Below are 18,075 nucleotides of genomic sequence, written 5' to 3' on the forward strand. Positions count from 1 at the left end.
CTGGGCTGCATTGCTGGGAACCGCGACTTTGCAGCTACTCCGGCCCCTGTGCACTTCCGGCGGAAATCCTTTGTGCACAGCTAAGCCTGGGTCCACGGCACTCTAACCTGCATTGCACGACTTTCTAAGTTGGTCTCCGGCGACGTGGGACTCCTTTGTGCAACTTCAGCGAGCACCGTTTCACGCATCCTTGTAGTGCCTGTTTCTGGCACTTCTCCGGGTGCTACCTGCTTCAGTGAGGGCTCTTTGTCTTGCTCGACGTCCCCTCTCTCTTCAGGTCCAATTTGCGACCTCCTGGTCCCTCCTGGGCCCCAGCAGCGTCCAAAAACGCCAAACGCACGATTTGCGACTTGCAAGGCTTGTTGGCGTCCTTTCGGCGGGAAAACACTTCTGCACGATTTTCCAAAGCGAGAGGGATCCGTCCACCAAAGGGAAAGTCTCTAGCCCTTTTTGTTCCTGCAGAAACCTCAGCTTCTTCTGTCCAGTAGAAGCTTCTTTGCACCCGCAGCTGGCATTTCCTGGGCATCTGCCCATCTCCGTCTTGCTTGTGACTTTTGGACTTGGTCTCCTTGTTCCACAGGTACCCTAGATTGGAAATCCACAGTTGTTGCATTGCTGGTTTGTGTCTTTCCTGCAGTATTCCTCTAACACGACTTCTTTGTCCTTAGGGGAACTTTAGTGCACTTTGCACTCACTTTTCAGGGTCTTGGGGAGGGTTATTTTTCTAACTCTCACTATTTTCTAATAGTCCCAGCGACCCTCTACAAGGTCACATAGGTTTGGGGTCCATTCGTGGTTCGCATTCCACTTTTGGAGTATATGGTTTGTGTTGCCCCTATCCCTATGTTTCCCCATTGCATCCTATTGTAACTATACATTGTTTGCACTGTTTTCTAAGACTATACTGCATATTTTTGCTATTGTGTATATATATCTTGTGTATATTTCCTATCCTCTCACTGAGGGTACACTCTAAGATACTTTGGCATATTGTCATAAAAATAAAGTACCTTTATTTTTAGTATAACTGTGTATTGTGTTTTCTTATGATATTGTGCATATGACACTAGGTGGTACTGTAGTAGCTTCACACGTCTCCTAGTTCAGCCTAAGCTGCTCTGCTAAGCTACCATTATCTATCAGCCTAAGCTGCTAGACACCCTATACACTAATAAGGGATAACTGGGCCTGGTGCAAGGTGCAAGTACCCCTTGGTACTCACTACAAGCCAGTCCAGCATCCTACAGCCATACACATGTATAAGCCACACAAATGTTTGTACCTGAAATGAAAATGTAGTAGTTTGGGAATGGAAAAAACATGTATGTTCATTGTCTTTGACCATTCAGGATGTCTAACTACCGTTGTGTGTTGCATAGTCATGTACATGTGATGACAAGAGTGAGGCAGGAGTATTACTAGTCATGTGTGTTATGTGAGTCATATAGGTGCCATTACACTCAGCTAACCTTGAAAAATCTTGGGGTAGTAAGTAATTTGAAAGCCTTACACTATGTACCTGAGACATGTATGTATGGTGCCATCACATATGTGTACATACAAGCCTGGCCTACCAAGGTAGGCCATTGAGACATGTCCAATGGCCTATTTGAGTTGTTACAATCATAAGGCTTTTATGCACATTTGCAAGGCATTGTAATCTGCAATATTTGACCACAGTGTTCATTTTCAACATTCACAGTGCTATGTCTCAAGTTAGATCTTGCAGCTGGGCCCGGGCCATATACCAGCTTTTGTGACCCTGATGCTCCCACTGGGTGTCATCCTTTATTTGTTATGGCTGGTGTAAGGATTGTGTGTGATGTGTGCTGTATGCAATGCCATGTACAAAGTACATGTATACAAAGTGAAACTCCATAGACTATAATCAATCAATCAATCAATAATTTGTTAAGCGTGCTACTCTCCCAGTAGGGTCTCAAGGCGCTGGGTATGGACACTAAAATGGAGGTTGGGTCCAGGATGTGCATTTGCATCGGACTAATGTCAAGGTGCTTCCGATTTCTATTGCTGAGGGCACACAAATATGCTGGTATGACCAAAGAGCAATGACCACAATGCCAGGATCTGTGAACATATGTGGTTATGGAATCATAATTGAACAGGGCAGGTCACTATATACCTGAGTAAAGCTTTTCACATGCAAAGATAGGCTGTTGTTACTCACGGTGCAATCTATGACTGATGTGTCTGGCTAGCCCACATATGGTGTATGAGTCAAAACACAGTGATGACAGTAAGAACATGTGCTAGAAGTACTGGGTCCTACACATCTATGCAGGGTGGCAACATTTGGTTCACAGAACATGTCTCTGCTGTGTGTGCCACAGGAACATCACAGTAAATCATGTAGTCTCAGGACTCAGAACTGTGTGAATAGGGCCCTAAGATTAGCAGGACAGTGGTCAAAATACCACACTTGGATTTGCAGTTGAATTGCCCACTCATGTGGTGTGATGCCCTATACTCTGTTGTGTGTATCAACATTGCTATACCCTGTCATCTTCAAAGATCTGGAAATGTGTGTTAAACTAGAGCGATGTTTATAAAACTGTGTCATATGACATGCCAATACCAAATTCAGATTCAGATAGTGCTGGCCCTGATAGTCTACAGGATGTGAGTCAAACAGTACTTACAAGGAAAAGTATTAGCCATTGCTGTTCCAAGATCCCTCTGCAGATGAGATGTAGGACATGCATGCACCCACCTATTACATTGCTGTGCTGCATGCTGGTGTGCAGCAAGGTGTGCACCCATATGTAGAGGCAATGGGCTGCATAGTGGGACATATCAAGTTACTCTTGGAGTATGCTAGGAGTCATGGCACGGCCCACCATGTACTTACATGAGTGGACATGGGAGTAGTTTCATACATCTCTGTGTGATGTGATTGAGCTATCCACCCTCCATTCTCACATATGATACCTAACACATGTATTTTCTATGTAGATATGTGCCCAGATATGTGTCCTTGCCATATCAGGCAGATAATGCTGGAAGACATGCCATCTAAATTACAGTCCTTCCTCAGATGACTTTGCTAAATGCCAATGGATCCAAGGGCAATGGAGTATGCTGAAGGGATATTGATGAACAATCCAACATGATGAGTGTGCCATACCATGGTTACAAAGCAGCATTTATCATAACCATAGTCAATGATGACATGATCAATCAAAGATGTCCCAAGACGAGGCATTGCTATTGTGTAACATTGGCTTGGCCTCGATATCTGTACCATAATCAATATGGAGATGATGGATATTGGACAGACGTCAATTCACGTTGCCCTCCAAGATGTTACTCTGATTTGTGATGTGCATCATGTGATATCTGCAGATAGTATTTGCATAGAATGCTTGATGTTCATTAGCCAAATGATCCTTTGTATGACATGTATTCCTTCTGTTTACTCAAGAAACATGACCCCCTCATAGAAGCGGAATTCTGAAAAAAGGGATGACCGCTATCGCCACATCTGCCATGTGGGAACGGCCTTCAAGAAGATGGGGAAGACATATGAGCAAAGTCCAAGACTGCCTTTCCAGAAAGGGCTCCAGCCATGGAACCAGCCACCACCACCTCCCATGGAAAGGGCAAGGCTCGGGCCACAGACTAGGATGGGCCTCCAGGGGCAGGTCCATCCACCTCAACAACTGTCCTATCCACACCACAGGCCCCACCAAATGCACTTTGGGCAGATTTTGAGCAGACATTCGTCAGGAACTGTGGGCATGAAGTTGCGGTTGCCCAGCCTGGAGCACAAGCATGACCAGGTGTTCATCATGCGCCAGGAAATCAAGGCAGCTGTGATCAGATGATGAGGAGCAGGATGGCACAAATGGACACTTACCTCCCTTCCCCTTGTATATAGTTTTTTTATTGTTGAGTTTTTTTGATAGTGTTAGGTAAGTTAGTAGTTGTACTACGTAGTAGTTTGTATTAGGGGTGGGTACTTTATTTGGAGTTTCTTATTATTGGGTGCTATTGGAGGGGTGATGTTTTAGATCTGAGTACTTTTTAAAAAAAAAATACTATAATATATCTTTGTTTAGGCCTAGATGTTTAGTTAGTTTAAGTATAGTTGTAGTTACTGTTGTCCTTGTCTACAGATGTGTTTTAAGGGGGGTGGGAGTTGATGTTTATCATGTGGCTATAAATGTATAGGATAAGTTTAGATAAGTTAGTTGTAGTTATAAATTAGTTTAAGATAGTGTAGGATAGGTAAGGGTAGTTAGGGTAGGTTGTCGAGGTAGTGTTTAGGGAAAGATTTATAGTTTGATAAAATGTTGTTGTTTCATACATTATGTTCTCCATCATGATTTCCAGTCTAGGATTTAGCATGTCTGCACAGGTTATCTTAGGTACATGCATCTTCTTCAATGAAATGGAGGTAAGTTAATGTTAAGCTCTGCCAGATGTTGACATTAGTGATCAGGTTTACAATCAAGGTTTCCAAGGGAACACTTTAAAGACCTAATTTCTAAGGTCCTAGCAGCACACTGCGCAACTGGAGTGTCATTATTTGATGCTTCAGTGGCACAGTGTGTAGGCCCCTAATTTACAAGGCCACACCACGCCAACATCTGTAGCTTGTCATGGCCTGTAATTGTGTACCCCTTTCACGCGTTACACTGCATAACGGTGAGTTCCATGGGTGTTGCAGTGGAAATGTGACAGATTCCCAAATTTAGATATCTGGGAATCTGCTGCAAAATGTAGGATGCCCTTAAGGAGTGCAAGTGGGGAGTCTGGAAAGCCATTGATCAGGGCTTTTTCACCATCTAGATTGGAGAGTATGATGCATATTGGTGAATCTTCATGCTGTTATCTGTCACAGAATCAAGGGATAGGGTGTTCCCTGTAATCTCAAAGAGATGGGATCAAACATAAATAAGAACATACTGTCAAGGGGAAAATTGTGAAAATGTTTAGGGCGAGAGGGCTTGCTAAATTTGTTGATGCATTTTGGCTAGAAAGATCCCACTCAGGGCAACCTCAATTGATAAAAGATAAATGTGTGTTTATTACTATATACCAAACAAAAACATAGCAGGAGCACCAATGAGCTCATCTTACTTAAGCACATTAGTTGGTACCATGCACGTCCCCTAATCAATTGGAGAAGCCGTGGAATAAAACAATGCCAAAGTCTTATGGATTCAGGAGGCCGGAAAGGAAGGGAGTTAAATCAAATGGAACAAAGCCTATAAAGGTGCAGAAGTTGCACAGCCTAGGAGCATGTGGTCTAATATCAAAATGTCTGATCAAAAAGGTGCCAAAATGTGTGTCTGAATGAGAATGAAACAGAAGCTGATCTCAGAAATGCATCAGTAAAAAAGTGCATGGGGTACTGAGGTGGGGGGGCCTGAAAGTCCAAACAGAAAGGACTCCCAAGCTGGTCAATGAAAGAGTACCTGTGGTACAATCACATATGGCTACTGAAACCACTGCTAGGTCAGAGTATCAAAGTGAACAATTTATATGAATTGGAAAAACCACACTGTAATTAAAAGTTTAAATGGTTGGCATGCGGTGAACGAAGATAAAGGACTGGTAGAAATTATCAGTCTATACAAGAGTCCACAAGGATATGAGAGGACCTGATAAACAAAGTTTCATCATTAGAAAGGACAGTTCTGTATCTAGAAGGCCGACCTAATGAATTCATATTGGGTTCACTTATTCTATTGGCACATTGAAGAAACTACCATGAGTTTGAATTAATTGAGGAGGAAGTTTTATGTCACCAATTTAATATGTTTTTAGATGAAATCCACATGGATTTAGTGGCAGGACGGGAACGGGAATAGAATCCTTTCTGTTATAATAATGCAAAAATGCAAAATTCAAACGTGTCATAACAAATTCTATATAAAGCATGCATTACCAAAGACAATGAGTCTTGCTTGCATTATTGACTAAAATATTTACAATAAATCTGCTGTTGTGAAAAAAGAAAACAAAAGAAGATTGTTTTAACATTAATCTCTCTCCACCTCTTCCAGTCATCTGGACTGATCATTGTCTGCTAAATGCCAAGCTCTGTTGTCCTCTCGATACGTTGACAATGCTAACCCAACTACAAATTCCTGAGCCTGGAAGTGGATCTCAAACAAGACAGTGGAAGAGGCATTAACTTGCAGGCCCTGAATAGAAGCACTAGTTCAGCAGTTCAACCTCTCAACGGCTGGAATGCACAGTCTCTTGATGGCAATGCCCCCCGACAACCTCTCTTGACCACCGATGGATTCCAATCTTCAAAATGGTACACAGATGACATTAGAGCTCTCAGGTACCACTATATGGGACTGGAGTACACGTGGAGACACACACATGGAGAGTGGAAAATCCTAAATTAATAAAATACTCCAGCCCTCCTTAGGCCCCCAGAAGGTGATCTTGGGAAAGAGTATAGGATACAATTCAACTTCAACAGTAAATTTAATATTATTTCAGGAGTAAATAAGAAGAATTTTAATTATAGTTTAAAGGCTTTATCTTTTTGTGTTTTAAATTTCTCTTTATTAGTCAATTAAGGTTTACAGAACATTGCATAAACCATGTCCCAAAATCAATCCCTATTCTAATATTCTAAATCAGTACAAGTAAAACTTTTTAGTCAATGAACAGTGACAAGAACAATTCTAGTAGCAGTCTGATCTGCAAAAGTATCAGTACTCATAAAGAATACTGTAACAGACTTCTAAATAGGCGGTAAAGAAATCTGACTGTGTCAAGAGCTGAGAGAGAGAGAGTCTGGGTCTGAGAATAAGGCCCTCATTATGAACACGGTGGTGAAAACCGCCGTGTTCATGCTGGCGGACTTCTCCGTGACCGCCAGCGCCCCCGGAACCCTGTATAATGTACATTCCTCTGGGCCGGCGGGTGGAAACATTGTTTCCGCCCAACGGCCCAGAGGAATGTCTGGCCGGGACATTGAGGAGCCGCCGCCAATGCCTCTGTGCGGCGGGTGCAGCTGCACCCATCTCGCAGATCACTGCCCGTAAATCGGGCAGTGACCTGCATGATGGGGCACTGCACAGGGGCCCCTGCACTACCCATGTCAAGTGCTGGATAATGATGCCGTCCACCGCCAGGCTGCCTGACTTCATTATGCATGGCTTCATTATGTGGTGATGTGGGCCGCCATGCCGGCTGGCAGGATTTCCTGCCACCACCAGGATGGTGGCCCACACCGCCATGTTCATAATGACCGCCTAAGTCTCACTGCTTCCACCAATGCTGCAAAGATGTTTCATTCAAGATATTGGACATCCAGTCATGAGCCGTGATTTCATGAGAACAGAACACTCTGCAGCTTCTGGTTAGGCTTAGTTTCCACACATACGTGTTATTTAATTAATGGATTTAATTTTCATGTAAAATCTCTGGCAACCTCCCCCCATTGATGGTTTGGAACCATTTCAAATTTACTTACAAATGTATTTGTCAGAGTTCACTTTCATCTTCTTCTGTAGCTTTTCCTTTTCAAGTTTTCTCTTTTCTTCAATCTCTCATTCTTCATTCACACTGACACTCAATTCCAAATCTCTCTTCATTCTTTTCTTCATTTCTCTCTTTTTTCATCAGTATCATTTTTATTGCCTTGTATATTGCAAATGTAGAAAAAAAGCAAGGTATTAAGAAAAGAATACAGGAACAAATATTGCTTTAAGAATTCCTCCTCCTATTGCCTTCAGCCAACTAGCTACTGTAGTTAATCCTTTTGCAATGCTTTGTACTATACTAGTGTTTTCTAAGGGTTCAAGATCAAGTTTGAGATCATAAATATTCTTTCTACAATCTTTCTACTCTTGTCCGGGATACATGTATAGCAATTCACAATTTTTGGCATCATGCAGACTCCATCTTTCTCGGCCAATAAGATATCTAACGCATAGCGGTTCTGCAAAAAACATTAATCTAACTGCTACAAGCTCAGTGTTTTCTACTAGTAAAGCTCAAGTGGTAGTAGTTGCTAATCTGTCAACTACTGTTGATAATGCAGGTTTGTGATTTTCTCATCATTCAAAACTACTCCTAGAGCAGATATGATTGCTCCAAATATGTCTCCCTCTTACTGTGTCCCTTCATTCACATTGCGTATATATCTTTTGTGTGGTGATGTCATTGTTAATGCATCCAAGCTCTGTACATGATACATCTTTGGAGAAAGTAAACCTAAATAACAACTACCCTCCCAGTAAGCAGGCAATCTAAAGTATGCATTCTCTCCACATATAAAGTACACTCCAGGAATTGTAGAGTCATCTTCTTGCAAAATCAGCAATTCCCCTTCAGACGATTTAAACACATGCTCACAATTACTACTTTCAACTGGTGTCTGCCTTCCACTAATTCTTAAACACACATATTTTCCCTTTGTGCCTTTTATCTAATTTAAGCTTAGGTACAGACATGTAATGACACGTCTTGCCAATTACTCATTTAATTCTCCTAGCATCCAAATAAAAGTTTTTTCTTGTGAGTTCATAAAGTATGTTTAATTTTTCACAAGAGCTTTGACAGCGTTTACAGGAAGAAATTGTCTATACTGATACTATGCAGTCTCCATTTCTTTAGCTTGTGGATGTAAATTCATAATTTTGATTAATGGAACTTTAGAAAGCACCACGTCAAAGTTTGAGAAATAGTATTCAAAATGTTGTTGCTTATATGTAAGACTAACAAACTAGAAGACTACAAGACTACAAGAAATAGCATAAGAAAGTGGAATATGGCGATAGAAAGCCTGTCCATGCAGAGGATGGCATGTGTGCACAAACATAACACCCCTTAGCTTCTATAGCTCTAGTGTATTCCCGAACTATTCTAGAATAAACATCCATTGAATAATCTTCATTCATATAATCTACAAATTATGCTTTTAGTTCATTTTCATCTATATCTGACAAGTGCTGCATTTATAAATTCTACTATAGCTTTTTCTTTGTCTGGTGTAAAATGTACACCCAGTACTATTTCTATTCCTACTAAAAATATAAGTGTCAGTAAAGTTCCTCAAATATTTTGTATGTAGTTCTAATAGCATGAAAACATGTTGTCTCTAAAATCAGATCTACTACCAAAAGACTTGCTTGTAACAGCAAATTATATCTTGTTGATGCTGAACAATATCTTCTTCAGGTTATTTTTCTTTTGAGTTAGTCTTTTTCTTTTTAATGGTTTTTCTTTATTCTTTTTTTCAATATTTTGGTAGTCGTTTTGATCAAGGCAGGTAAGCCCGCTCTGCCGACGGTGGCGGTAATTACCGCCGACGGCTTGGCGGTGCACGGCCGCCATATAAAGATGACATTAGTGAACTGGCTGCGAAGCAGGCAGTTCACTACCACCCACCGCCAGGCCCGAATCGACCACCGGGCCGAAGGTAGCCACTGTCGACCTTGCGGTCGAGTCTAGACTGCCAGTGGGATAATGATCCCATTTCCACCAGGGATTTCTTGGCGGGATACCCCGCCATGTAATCCCTGGCAGAAAGTATACTGGTGACAGGAATACCCAACCCCCAGCCCCCCAGAATACACATGCAGGCATCCACACCCCCACCCACACTCATTTACACACATACCGACACACCTACATCCCCCACTCCCTCCATAGATGCACACATCCACACACATGCCCACTCATGCACACATGCACCCATATATTGACATACACACACACACTCATACACACAGACACACATCCCCCTTAACAAACACACACCCCCATGCACGCACTCACTCACTCAACACACACACCCCTCCCCCCTTCCCTCTTGAGCAGCACTTACCTGTTCCGTGGCGCTTCTCCGGGAGGGAACAGGCTCCTAGGATGCTGCTCCGCCGGCATCGCCCCATCTCCATACACCGCTACGCCTATGATTGCATCAGTATAGGGGTGGCGGTGTCTGGCTGATGTGGCGGTTAGGGTGGAGTAGCATTTACCCCCGCCACCGACCACCAGCATGGCGCCTGGCAGCCCTCACCACCATCAATGGCAGTGAGGCTCCAGGCGTCATTATATGCCGGGGTGCCTACTGCCGCCACTAGTGGTCTTCCGTCGAGTGTCAGCACGGTTGTCGGCGGTGTATCCCGCCATGTTCAGAATGAGGGCCTTAGTCTTGTGAAGTATAATAATAATCTTTGTATAGACAATCCTTAACCCTACTCCTTGTTCCTCTAAAGTGTTATTCGTACTCTTCAGCTGCTCCCTCAGACCTCTGTACTCTTCTTATCTTCTTTTTCAATTAATGGTTTTAGTCTTTTCCTTTTATAAACAGTTCAATATGATCTCAGTATTTTTAGTTTTCAATCATGTAATTTTAGATCAGTAATTATTTTGTAATCAGGGACTTTCAAGGGGGCTCTGGCAGTTTTTCAATCCAATCAAGTAGATTAGAAATTAGGACATTCAAAACTTGGCTCAAATAATATGTCCATTCAGGTGATGAATATCTTCGACAGGGTACTCTAGATATTTTTGAACTTCTGAGTGTGCTTTGTTCTTCTTCTGTGTCACTTATACCAATCAATTCCAATTCTTCTCTGATTGTCAGTGGTACTGATTCAGATGACATACTCAATCTTGATTTCTTTCTATTTGTAAGCTTTTGGTCATCTTTCATTGTGTGGGTGATTTTTTTGTCTTTATTCCAGAACTTGTTCCTTCTCCTGGATTGTCAAAAGTTTCTGCTTGGTCGGAAACAGTTCCAGAAGTTACTTCATCAATTTGTGTTACCAGTTCTTCTCCAGTGCCACTTTGTGAGATATACATGAATTGGACTTCTTCACTTGTCAGGGATTCCTTCTTGCTGCCTCTGGTCACAGTCTTTTCTCTCTTTAGTTTGTTCATGTACAATGTGTGGTGGTACATACACCAGTGCTCTTGGTTCTGCCTCATAGAACAGTATTTCTTCATAAGAATCTCTTGTTCTCTGGGTACGGGATGAATGCACCCAGTTCAGGATTCCAGCACATTTGACTACTGTGTTTGTGATCTGAATCACCTGGTAGGGGCCTTTCCAGTGTGGCTCTAGACAGAACTTTCTCACATGCTTTTTGACTAAGACCCAGTCACCAAGACTGTAGTCATGGTACTGTTCCTGGTTTGGATTTGCGATAACAGCTTCAACCTGTCGAGAGATAGAATGTACCACATCAGCCAGTCCCTTACTGTAATCGAGTACCATGTCACATGTAATATGTAGTACATTTCCTGGAACTTCAGGTAATCTCATTGCTCTGCCCATAAGAATTTCACAGACGATAAACCAGTTTTCTGCAGGTATACTTCATAGATTTATTAATGCCAGAGGTAAAGCATCAGGCCATTTCAGGGAAGTGGAAGCACAAACATTTGCCTTTCTCAATGTAATTGTACCATCCAGTTGCTCCACTATGCCTGAACCTTCTGGACGATAACTGCAATAGAGCTTTTATTGAATTTGCAATGCTGCAAACAAAATTTTTATAATCTAACTGTTAAAGTGAGTACCTCAATCTAATTCTAGGGAGACAGTCATGCCATACCTTGGTACTAACTCTCTCAACAGTAACTTTGCTACAGTAAGAATATAATTTCTTCTTGTTAAATATGCCTCTATGTAGTGGGCGTAATTGGAAGGAATGTAGAATGTAGAATGGAGGCAGTGGAATGGTCGGAGTCCCGTAGCGTTCTGGCAGCAACCGGTTTGTCATTTGCGGCCAGGATGCTGTGAGAGCAGGACTTCGGAGGATCTGGTGGGCATGTACTTTTAATAAATCAAAATCGGAACTTACCAATTCCCGCCTTGCGACTCTCTTCTTCACACTCTACCTATCTGGAAAAGATGCGGACAATTATTAAAACATATCTCAACTGTTGCAAATGGGCATTTCTATAAAATGTATTTGCATCCAGTAAAAAAGACCTCCTGATCTTCCTACGTGACTGAATGTAACATGTTTGTTTGCCTACCTTGATTTGTTGACATGCCACACATTGATTACACAATTCTTCTGCTTGGGTTCTGAATCTGGGATTCAACCAGAATTTCTTGAAGGTGCGAATCATGGCACGCCCCACCTAGATGAGTTTGGCCATGGAAATGTCTTGTCATTGGAGATAGAAGACTGCCTGGCAATACTGGTCTTCCATCCACTGAAACCCAAACATTGAATTCATCTATTCTACATCCTGCTCTGACCCAACCCTACTTTTCTAGCTCTGGTGTATTTTTTTGCATTTGTCTCAATTCATCCCAAATGTCAGCCTTTTCAACATCATGGGAAGAACGTTTTCTTCTGCATTCTCATTTATAAAAGAGCTGTTGAATGTGCAAGCCATATTTGCACAATAGGGTGCAACTTCATCAGCATACCTCTTGCCAATGAAAACACTACTGTGCGCTGCACGCTTTACAACAGCAATTTAAGTGGGGAGTTGTAGAGCTTCCAATAGGTTTCTGACCTTTTCCCCATTTCTAATTGGTGAAACAGAGGAGGTCATGAACCCTTTCTGTGACCACGATTGCCCACAATTGTGGACAATGCCAAATCCCTACTGACTATAAGTATTTATAGTTACTCTCATTTTTTTTGTCAAGCTGCAGGCTCTGGTAAGGGCAAATAGTTCTGCAACTTGTGCCAAAGAAACTCATTGAAGCCATGAAGCTTCCACTACTTCTTGAATTGTGCAGACTGTATAAGCTGCTCTCAATGAACCTTCATTTGTTCTCAAGCATGAGCCATCTGCAAATAAAATATAATCTGGATCTATTAAAGGTTCATCTTTTATGTCTGGTCTGGGTTTGGTACATAAGTCTGTGACATCTAGGCAATCATGTTCAAAGTAATCAGCTCCTTCTTCTTCAGGAATAGGTAACAGTGTGCCAGGATTCAGTACTTGACATCTTCTCAGCACAGCATTGCTTCCCGCCAATATCTGCTGCTCATAACTGGTTAGTCTTGAGTTAGCAAGGCACTGTGTTTTAATTCTAGGAATCAATACTGCGACTGAGTGAGGGACCATGACAATTAAAGGATATCCTATCTCTATGTGCTCACATGTTTCGAGGCTTACATTCACCGAAGCTACTGTTTTAAGATAACCAGGCAAAGTGGCGGCTACAGGATCAAGAGTTATGAAGAAATATAGCACAGGCTTTTTAGCATCTCCATGATTTTGGATTAGCACTGAGAGACAGTACAGCTCTCACTCCCACTGCAGAACTGTATGAAATCTTTTGTGTAATTTGGCATTCTCAGTTCCCCTTGAAATCGCAAGCCAAACACAACATATGCAGTGTTCCCCAGGGCTCATCCCTTAGCCCCACACTCTTCAACATCTACATGACTCCCCTCACAGACATCGTAAGATTGCATGACATCAACATCATCTCCTATGCTGACACCACGCGACTCGACCTATCACTTTTTGTGGACCGCCCTCTGGAATGATTCTTGGTGGCCATCAGAGCTTGGCCCCTTGCTCACGCAGAAAGACCATGACCACAACCTCAGCATCATCCTCAACAGCGAACTCTCCATGAGAAGGCAGATCAACTCCTTCACCTCAGCCTGCTTCCCTGCACTTCGTATGGTCCGATAAGTCTTCAAGTGGCTCACCATCAGCACAAAGAAGACAGTTAGTTACTCATGCCCTTGTTACCAGCTGCCTTGACTACAGCAACGCACTCTACATGGGGCACCACAAATGAGCTCACGCAAAGGCTCCAATCATAGAATGCAGCCGTCAGATTGATCCTCGACATGCCCAAGAAAGCCCACATCTCCCATAAACTGAAAGACCTCCACTGGCTACCTGTCCAGAAGAGAGGCCACTTTAAACTCCTTTCACATGCCTACAAAGCCCTCCACAAGCAAGGACACGCCTTCCTGAACCAAAAGCCTGCACTTCGACCACCCCTGCAGGAACCTCCGCTTCGCACAACTGGCTCTCGCACAGATCCCTCGCACACCGTTGCCGCGTCGGAAGTTGCTCCTTCTCCTTTCTCACCACAAAAGCCTGGGACACCCGAATTCAGGAAAGGGCTCAAGACCTGGCTCTTCGATTGAGACCTGTGCCTAGTGCCTGGAATCTCTCACAGGTAATATGTCGCACTCTACAAATACTGATTGATTGATTGATTCCCAGTGCCGGGGCACAACACAGACTTTCTCTCAGCTCTAGGAATGCTTTCATGCGCTTGTTGTCCATGGCATCGGATCTGGTACATCCTTGTGTGTCAATCACAAAAAAGGTTTTGCCACAAGGGAAAAGTTGGGTACCTACTATCTACACTAGCAAACCATTCCAAAAACATCCTGACCTCTCTCTGCGATTTAGGTGGGCTCAATTTCAAAATAGTTTTGACTCTTTCTCTTGATACTTTTCTTGTTACCTTTTCAATGATATGTCCCAAATCCTGGACTTCTTTTATATAATATTGCAGTTTGGTGACACCTTATGTCCATTCTCTGCCAATGATTAACAATGCATTGGTGTCAACTTTGCAAGATTTCTTTGTTCTTGATGCCACAAGCAAATCGTCTACGTATAAGACAAATCATCTTCCCTCTCCAAATGCTTGAATCACTTCCGGTTTCGTGTGATAAGGTGTGTTCTGGGAAAAACAGCATCTGGGTTTTCATTTCTTTCATCTCATTTGATTAAATCAATAATATTTCCTATGAAATCCCATACTTCTGAATTCACTCTCTCAATCAAGTCTGCAGGTAAATCTTTTGTCGTAAACACTGGGTAGAGCCCTACTGTCTCTTGCTGAACAATTTTAAGATCTATAGCCTCATCATGCATTTGAAATTCTACTCATTATGGTGTGCAACAGACGGTGCAATTTAACTTGTACAATAAATCTCTCCCTAGCAGGTTATCAGGAATCTCACACCACAAATTGACAATTTTCTCCAAATTATACTATTAATACGGGTACTTCTTTTGAAATCGGATTAGTGATCTGTCTATTTTAACCCTCACAACTTGAATCTCCTTTCCTTAGAGGGGTAGGCCTGGTACTTCCGCTGTTCTCACAGTGGAATGGGTAGCTCCTGTGTCAATAAGAAATGATATTTGGTGGCCATTTACCTCACCTTCTACAAATGGTCCACTCTGGTCTACCTCTAAGACTGTGCCAAGCATGCAATCTACCTCCCTTCTCAGGCACTGTCATTGTGACATGCCTGAGTCCAACACCTCAATGTTGTTAAACATTAGAAACTATTGGACTGTATTTTGATTTCCAACCTCACATTTTGATTCATTTTCTCATTTTCACTAACTGGTTCTGATTTAATCTTGCTCTGTTTATATTCAGCTGTAGGTGCTTGGGGCATAGGTACCATATGAGTTTGATTTTGCATCAGCACCTGTGTTGGTCTCACAGGAACATCTGGAAGTTCTATCTGGATTGAGCCTTCACTCGTACTTCCAATGCCCCACCCTGTTGTGCAGGCAACAAGTTGTCATCTTTTTCAATGTCGCAACATCTACTCCTGCACTTGGATCAATTAGAGCTCCTCTACCTTTTCCTTGAGACATCATCATTCCACCCTGCATTCCTGTTTGAAAGCCACCTGCTTATATTCCATTTGTTTCATGAACTGCCCCACTATTTTCTACAAAGAGCTGATGCTGAAAACCTTGTTGCACAGACTTGGGGGGTTATTACAACTTTGGAGGAGGTGTTAATCCGTCCCAAAAGTGACGGTAAAGTGACGGATATACCACCAGCCGTATTACTAGTGCATTATATCCTATGGAACTTGTAATACGGCTGGTGGTATATCCGTCACATTTGGGACGGATTAACATCTCCTCCAAAGTTGTAATAACCCCCTTGATCTCGGGGGCGTGGTCACGAAGCCAAAGATGGCGCACGCTTGATCCGTCTGCTCCGGAGGGGCCTAAACTTCTCCTGTTATCCTGGGCCTCCCCCCGGGGCAAATTGACGGGGAGTGAGTGCGGGGACCCGTGTGGGCGACCCGAGCACCGGTGGAGCCCAGAACGAGCCCGTCGGAGGCGGCCGGCGAGCCCCTCGGCCTTGGGTCTGTCGCCGCGTTAATGTCGGGAGCCGGACTGAGCGAGTGAGCGGACACGCGGCTGGGCGTGGGACCGCGCGCCATTTGAGGGGGAGCCAGCCGACCGCGGCTGGGGAGACGGGGCGGCCCCCTCCTGCCTGGGGGTTGCTGCAGGGCTGTTCGTGGAAAGCCTTGTGTTCCCGAGACCGCGGAGGACGGTGTGACGGCGACCGGAGGTGCGTGCGGGCCCTCCGGCCCCACCCTTGCAAGTAAGGAGAAACGACCGGAGCCCCTGGGCCTGACGGGGGGCCCGGCTGCCGGGAGCCTTGCTGTGGCGCCGCCCCTGCATGCGGCACGCTGTGTCTGGCGGAAGGGGCCTCTGGTGTAGCGGACACCCACTTTGAGCACCGGCACACTCCTGCGGAACGTGCCGGGCCCCGGGAGGGCCGCCCTTGAGGAAAATACCGGACCCTCGGCCGAGCGAGACAATCGGCGGATAGGGGGACCCCCTGTTGGATGGGGCGCTGGCCCCTGGACTTAGAACTAGCATGGAGGGCCCCGGGCCACAGAGCATGAAGGATCGCTGTAAAGAAATGGCTCCCTGTTGCAGTTACCCCCCACTTTTTGCCTGATACTGATGCTGACTTGACTGAGAAGTGTGCTGGGACCCTGCTAACCAGGCCCCAGCACCAGTGTTCTTTCACCTAAAATGTACCATTGATCCCACAATTGGCACACCCTGGCATCCTGATAAGTCCCTTGTACCTGGTACCTCTGGTACCAAGGGCCCTGATGCCAGGGAAGGTCTCTAAGGGCTGCAGCATGTATTATGCCACCCTAGAGACCCCTCACTCAGCACAGACACACTGCTTACAAGCCTGTGTGTGCTAGTGAGAACAAAATGAGTAAGTCGACATGGCACTCCCCTCAGGGTGCCATGCCAGCCTCTCACTGCCTATGCAGTATAGGTAAGACACCCCTCTAGCAGGCCTTACAGCCCCAAGGCAGGGTGCACTATACCATAGGTGAGGGTACCAGTGCATGAGCACTGTACCCCTACAGTGTCTAAGCAAAACCTTAGACATTGTAAGTGCAGGGTAGCCATAAGAGTATATGGTCTGGGAGTCTGTTTTACACGAACTCCACAGCACCATAATGGCTACACTGAAAACTGGGAAGTTTGGTATCAAACTTCTCAGCACAATAAATGCACACTGATGGCAGTGTACATTTTATTGTAAAATACACCACAGAGGGCACCTTAGAGGTGCCCCCTGAAACTTAACCAACTGTCTGTGTAGGCTGACTAGTTCCAGCAGCCTGCCACACTAGAGACATGTTGCTGGCCCCATGGGGAGAGTGCCTTTGTCACTCTGAGGCCAGTAACAAAGCCTGCACTGGGTGGAGATGCTAACACCTCCCCCAGGCAGGAGCTGTGACACCTGGCGGTGAGCCTCAAAGGCTCACCCCTTTGTCACAGCCCAGCAGGGCACTCCAGCTTAGTGGAGTTGCCCGCCCCCTCCGGCCACGGCCCCCACTTTTGGCGGCAAGGCTGGAGGGAACAAAGAAAGCAACAAGGAGGAGTCACTGGCCAGTCAGGACAGCCCCTAAGGTGTCCTGAGCTGAGGTGACTAACTTTTAGAAATCCTCCATCTTGCAGATGGAGGATTCCCCCAATAGGGTTAGGATTGTGACCCCCTCCCCTTGGGAGGAGGCACAAAGAGGGTGTACCCACCCTCAGGGCTAGTAGCCATTGGCTACTAACCCCCCAGACCTAAACACGCCCTTAAATTTAGTATTTAAGGGCTACCTTGAACCCTAGAAAATTAGATTCCTGCAATAACAAGAAGAAGGACTGCCTAGCTGAAAACCCCTGCAGAGGAAGACCAGAAGACAACAACTGCCTTGGCTCCAGAAACTCACCGGCCCGTCTCCTGCCTTCCAAAGAACTCTGCTCCAGCGACGCCTTCCAAGGGACCAGCGACCTCTGAATCCTCTGAGGACTGCCCTGCTTCGAAAAAGACAA

This window comes from Pleurodeles waltl, chromosome 3_1 (genome assembly GCF_031143425.1).
Source record: "Pleurodeles waltl isolate 20211129_DDA chromosome 3_1, aPleWal1.hap1.20221129, whole genome shotgun sequence".
In the NCBI taxonomy this organism is placed as follows: domain Eukaryota; kingdom Metazoa; phylum Chordata; class Amphibia; order Caudata; family Salamandridae; genus Pleurodeles; species Pleurodeles waltl.